The sequence below is a fragment of the Theobroma cacao genome, chromosome 9, assembly GCF_053813885.1.
Source record: "Theobroma cacao isolate CCN51 chromosome 9, ASM5381388v1, whole genome shotgun sequence".
In the NCBI taxonomy this organism is placed as follows: Eukaryota; Viridiplantae; Streptophyta; class Magnoliopsida; order Malvales; family Malvaceae; genus Theobroma; species Theobroma cacao.
In genome coordinates, this window is record NC_142647.1 from 36,519,317 (window position 1) to 36,525,700 (window position 6,384).

General features: G+C 31.6%; 1 long non-coding RNA gene across 1 annotated transcript; it reads right to left on the reverse strand.

Annotated features, from left to right (window-relative positions):
* Positions 1–1,360: 1,360 nt before the first annotated feature.
* Positions 1,361–3,250, reverse strand: LOC148760913 (uncharacterized). The gene is made up of 3 exons (XR_016028165.1): positions 3,148–3,250; positions 2,415–2,498; positions 1,361–1,558 (listed from the first exon to the last, which is right to left on the reverse strand). It is a non-coding gene; the product is annotated as an uncharacterized LOC148760913 (long non-coding RNA).
* Positions 3,251–6,384: the final 3,134 nt, after the last annotated feature.

Below are 6,384 nucleotides of genomic sequence, written 5' to 3' on the forward strand. Positions count from 1 at the left end.
CTAGTGTTTAAATTCAAAAAAGCAAACAAACTTTGGCTAACCGATTATTGGTAGCGCTTGAAGATACTAGGACCTCGTGCTCTAATCGATTAACCATACCTCTTAACTGATTAGTATATTTCTATTTTGCTTTAACTTATCACACAGCCATGCCTTAGCTGATTAAAGTCCTTTGATAATCAGTTACTAAGGTTCTGTTTTTGTTCATTATTTATTTTTTCCCTTTTAACTGATTAAATCTTCATTAAACTTAGTAAGCTTCTTGACTTGCCTTTGATTAACAACTTTGTTAGGAGTATAAAATTAAATCTTACACACTTAAATAGTGAAGTTAAACATTAATGAATAAGGAATGTTTTGTTATCATTCAAAACATATGGAGTCAACGCTCCCCTCCCTTCCTTTGTTTCTCTCTCTCTTTCTTTCCCTTTTTCCCAACTTTTCCTTATCTTCCTAACTTTTGCTCCTTCTTCTAAATTTTTTTATTTTTTTATTCACCATATCTTTAAATTTTGTTCTAAAACCAAAAAATTTTAGGAAAAATATGAAAAAAAATGGCGTAACTTTTTTTAGACTTTGTTGTGCTTAATTATTAATTTTGTAACTTTCTTTAGACATGTGTTGTGCTTAATTATTGATTGTGTTTGAACACTATTAGATAGTTTGCAATATGTGGGTTTATTGGAGTCCCACATTGGAAGTTAGTTAATTATTTAGATACGATTGTTCAATGTCTAAGACATAACTCTTAAAATAAACAAATTCTTTCAATGTTTTTGAGTAGAGACAACTGTTGAAATATATTGATTCAATGTTTATAAAATAGAGCAGACTTCCAAAACAGACTTTCACTTTTAGTAGAATTCTAAAACAAGCTTGTTGTATATTAGAGAGTCTTTTGCTGTAAATCCGCAAAATGTATACAACAATTCTTTAAAGATAGTGTCACGACCCGGAACTCCCATCGAGCCCGTGACAACCGCCGCGACGTCTCAATTTACATTCATTACCCGGAATGTCAACCGAGACCCCGCAAGGCTTTAATATCAGCTTCTCATTTCCCCTGTGGGTAACTGTTTCCAAATACCACATTTTAAAAGATTTTAAACTGTTTCCAACTTAAACAAAAGAAATAATAATTTCCGTCTCACAAGGGTATTTTTGTCATTTATCCCAAAAATCTCAAAAATCATCTAAAAATATAGTATGTAAGTGGAAAACACATATTTCTTAATCAAAAATAATTTTGGATGTCTAAAACATTCGTTTAAAATGGAATTATGACTGTTATAATAAAATAAAAATATTCAATAAAATATTCAATTTTCACATAAAACGATATTTTAAGAACACTGCATAAATAATTTTTATAGCGTAAAAGCAAAATAAATTCTTACATACCGTAATACAGATAACCAAAGTATAGAATTTAATTTACAGTGACACGTGGGCCCACGAATGACCAAAAGTATAAAAAGAAATGAACCTACAGTCTTTGGATGTGGCAAGTTCAACTGTAATCCTTGCCGATATCAGTTATCTACAATCTATTCTGAACCTGAAATGGGTGGAAATGAGGGTGGTGAGATTATAAAATCCCAGTGAGTAAACAAACATCACTCAAAATATCTAAAGTCGAGTAAAAGGAGACTATTAAAACATTTCATCAAACTGTAATTTATCATCTTTCAACTTATTTCAACCAAATGAAATCAATTTATTTAAAGCAAGTAATCAATATGGCTTATGAATTTCTTAAAAAGCTTGGCTCATGCCAAAAATTATTATCATACTCAGTTATTTGGGATACCTTGGCCGAGGGCTATCCCAACTGAGTCCGCCAAGGCTATTAGAAAGTCATGTTTTTATTTTGAAAACATAGCCATTCCTTGACGTTGGCCGAGTTCCCCTTCACGAGGTGGTTTGGCGTGAAGTGAACTCTAAAAGTTATACCTCAGGAGTTACCCTACTCGCCTCTCCAACCGAGGTAAAAATATAACAGGATTCCGTGCCCCTCTAATAGGCTAGTCCACAGAATCCAGCCCACTGCAGCAGGTCAAACCCACCATACAATAAAATTTTGACAGCATGACAGGGCTAATATATTACTACCCAACCTGCAGGGTAAAATAAAGCAATTCATATAATTCATAAAAACACAGCCCAGCCAGTCATGCCAATACAATAACATAAGCCATTAATTCAATTTTAAATTTACAACATATCAGTGGTCTCCAATTACTCTATTTTCAAAATCGTTATTTCGTTTCAAGACAATTTATAAAATATTTTCATTTAAACTCATTTTGTTTACAAAACATAAAAATTTACCATTTGAACTCATTTTCATAAAATTCACCAAAACCGAATAAAAACATACTTTAGATAATTAAAATGATGGTAAGGTTACTCACCGTGTCTAGAGTGAGGATTTTCGAAATACTCAGACTATTGGTCCTCGGGTGCAATTCTCTTGCCTTTATCAGAGGACTCACCACCTTGACACAGTACAAAATCGAGAAATTCACCACATTGGTACTAAATTGAAATTAAACTAATTTAGACTACTAATGCTTGATATGGAATGCAAAAATGTCTAAATTTTTGCCTAAATGCGGTGTTAGCCTATTTCGGTCTTTTACCCGATAAATTGATATACGCGTCCGTTTAAACTCCAAATTAATTTTTTTCAGTTTCTATACCTCAATTGCACCCAAATTGACTTAATGTCCCTCAGTGTGGTGCAAATTATCAGTCCCGATAACAAATTACGAAAATACCCCTAGTGGGTAAAAATTTGTATTTTTGCTCCGAAAATTTCCATTATTTTTCTAGGCTCATAATTCATCATTATTCATCATAATTCCTCAAATAACCATCAAGATCAACAGCCAATATTCCCCTAGAAAATTCAGCATAATGGGTTTCAATGGGAAAAATTTATATTTCTAGCTTATTTTTGCTATATTTCAATATAACTTAACTAAAATCACTTAATTCAATTAAAATCAACCAAAAATCAAGCTCAAAACTCATCCATGGAGGTTTGGCCAGCATGGGTGTCCATACCCACTTTCTAATTTTGCATGGAAATGAGAAAAAAATGCATGGGTAGTGAAAATCACAAGGAAAATCAATGAAATTTACCTTTTTAATGCTTGATTTCTTGATTTCTCTTGATTTTCTCCAAATTTTTCAGGTAGGATTCTTGTTTTTTTTTTTCCCTTTTCTCCCCTGGTTTGGACAGCTGAAGAAGATGAGAATTCCGGAATTTTTACCTTTTTAAAGGCTAAAATAATATAATATTATTTTATTCATTTTTTTAATGTTTTATTAATTCCTTAAATTCTAGCCATCCATTTGTTTCCAAATTTTCACCATACACTTGTCCCACATATCCATAGCTTAGGTAAAATTCTCAGACTTATCCAAAGTCTTGGTGGAGTAATTTTTGAAATTTACACTTTTACCCCCGTAAAAGTCAAAAATTACATTTTTGCCCCAAAAATTGAAAAATTACCCATAGACATATTTTTCATCCCTTATACTCATACCATTCTCCAATTTGTCAAATTTGATCTAAATTCTCTCAAAATCTCAAATTTTGTTCGCGAGTGGCAAAATTACGATTTTGCCCCTACACTCTAGAAATCACTGGAATTAAACTTTTTCACTGCCAAACCCTCAAATTATACTCCAATACTCAAATCATACTCCAATAAGTCAAATGGGGCTAAAAAATTTCTTTTCTAAAAATTCCCATTGTGTCCTTGGGTGGCAAATGACCATTTTGCCCCTAGATAGTAAAAATTTCGGTTTGACTCCAAATTGATCCTCGAACTCCAAATCACCATATTAAACCATTCTGGGACTTTAATATTCTTAATTTCATTTTAAATTCTCTATTTGATCTAGTTTGAGACTTAAATTAACTTAATTGTACCATTTGGTACATTGTCGTCTTTTAACGATTTTTCTTTCAAGGCTTTCCAAGTATGCAAGCATATTGTCAATCATATGAATGACATGGAAAGTATTTTATAAGGTCGGGCTTGACAACACTACCCCCCTTAAAATAAAATTTTGACCTCAAAATTTCATGTACTGAACTCAGAGAAAATGTGGGGGTATTGTTTTCTCATCTAATGCTCGACTTCTTATGTCCTCCCCTTTAGAGGGAATTTCGATTTGTTCACCTCATTTACCTCCAATTCAACTCAAGTACGTCGCTTATGTCTATTATTATCCTTTAAAATCATATCATAATAACCTTCACAATTATGATCTCTTATATTGAGACATTAAGCATGCTTCTATTACTATCATTAAGCTTGAACCATAACTCCATCTCAATCATACCAATTTCGATCGCATTTTATTCTTATTTAGGTATACCAATCACTATCTTATTACTTCATTCCATATCAAACTTCTCGACTTTCATTCATTCATCCTATCCTCATACACTATTGTGTAGTTTACAACATCATTAACACGCCATACTCATTCCTGTACATATACTCAGCGTTCAGGAAAATTAATGGCTTTAATTATTTTTACTTATTTCATGTTTACTTTGCATTTAGGAAATTTCAATCTTCTTAATCCTATTAATCCATCTCATATGGCTTAATCGTACTATAGATTATATTCCCTTAACTATTTCTCCAAAATTCCTTAGGTCACCATAAATCGTCTTCTGATAAGATTCTTAATCGTTACATTATCTATACAACTCATCAAATATATTGAGTTCAAATCTTGAACCACTAAAACCATTATTCATTTAGTTGGGTACATCACTACTCCACACATACATATACATATACATTCAAATGTCTATATTCCTCATTATGTATACGAGTCTCTATTTTCAAATGCCTTCAGACTAATTTCTCTTAATTCATTCCCATCCACAATCAAGATTCAATAGAATAAGCTTCATAATTCATACAAATTCTCATCATGTTTGTGTATAGTTCCTCATCATTTATATACTTATATTCTCTTCTTATCGTTTCCAATTATATGCTTAAGTTTCCTTGTACTGTATATCATTGCATCACAATGTCATCTCCATTGAATTATAATCTATTATGCGTGTATGTTTTATAATCCCATTGGTATCTCAAAAATTTATCTTGACTTGATCATTGCATCTTATGCAATACTACAATTCCTAAAAGTCATCCTTATTCCTCGATTATCCTTCATGTCTCCTATATATTGTATCCTTATTGCATTTCGATATTGATTTGTCACTTAAAACTCAGATTCATTTGAATCATGTATGCCTCACGCATTTTCGAATTCCAATTCCCATAATATATTAAGAAAGTTTCATTATCTGACTTCATTATCAAGGTTAACTTCTATCATCCTTTATTCCACTCTTTCATATGAATATAACATCATTCTTCCTTAACTAATTTACAAATTGTACTTGAAATTACAAGACTTGAAACTAAATTCTCCTCAATTACTTTTTAATGTTAATACTTATACCACTCTCAGCTTATAGCTTCCTTTTTATAACTACATAACTTAGTGCTTGCTTTCACAAGATCCATGGCAGAACTTCTCTTGAGTATTTCCTTAGGGATATTTATTTTAAATTTATGTCTCACAACATATGATCATTTAACCCGTAACTTAGCCATTTGGCTCCTTATCAAGTTTCAAAGTCACGCATCTTATGCCCATCATGTATAACTTATAATTCTTTCTCAAGGGCGTGTAAACATTCTTGAAACACTTAATCACTTATTTACTCTTTTATACACCAAGTATATCATTTCCATAAAGGCATGCCCAACTACTCATGCTTCAATTTATCTCCATGGGTTTCTAGCATGTCACCTAGTTTACTTGTGTTGTTACTAATCCTTTCCTTTCAACAAGGTCAAGACAAGATCAGTATATTCTCATAACAATATTCTATATAAACTCATTTGCTATATCATTATTGAAATCTTTATTTACATTTTCCTCACTTGCTATTGACATCTCTTATCAGTATCTCATACATTCATCTAACCTTTCGCTCGCTTCCTCTTTAGTCTTTAACAAGACTTAATCTCTTGTCTTCTTTATTTCTTAAGATTTGACTTCAATCATCATATTATTCATCTTAACACTCCACATGTTAATTTATTTTTATGTAGCCATCTCAAAAATTCTCTAACTTTTCTTTCTCTTACATGCCAATATATATAAGGCAATAATAAAAAAAAAAAAACTTTGCAATTTCACTCATCATCTTTATCTTAATACCTCCCAATGCACTTAAGACTCCAAACAACAAAGCTTAGCATGAAAACCAATGACCATTCTTCAACTCGTGTGTTTCATCTTCATGCCACTCTCAATTTGCTCTGCTTTCTA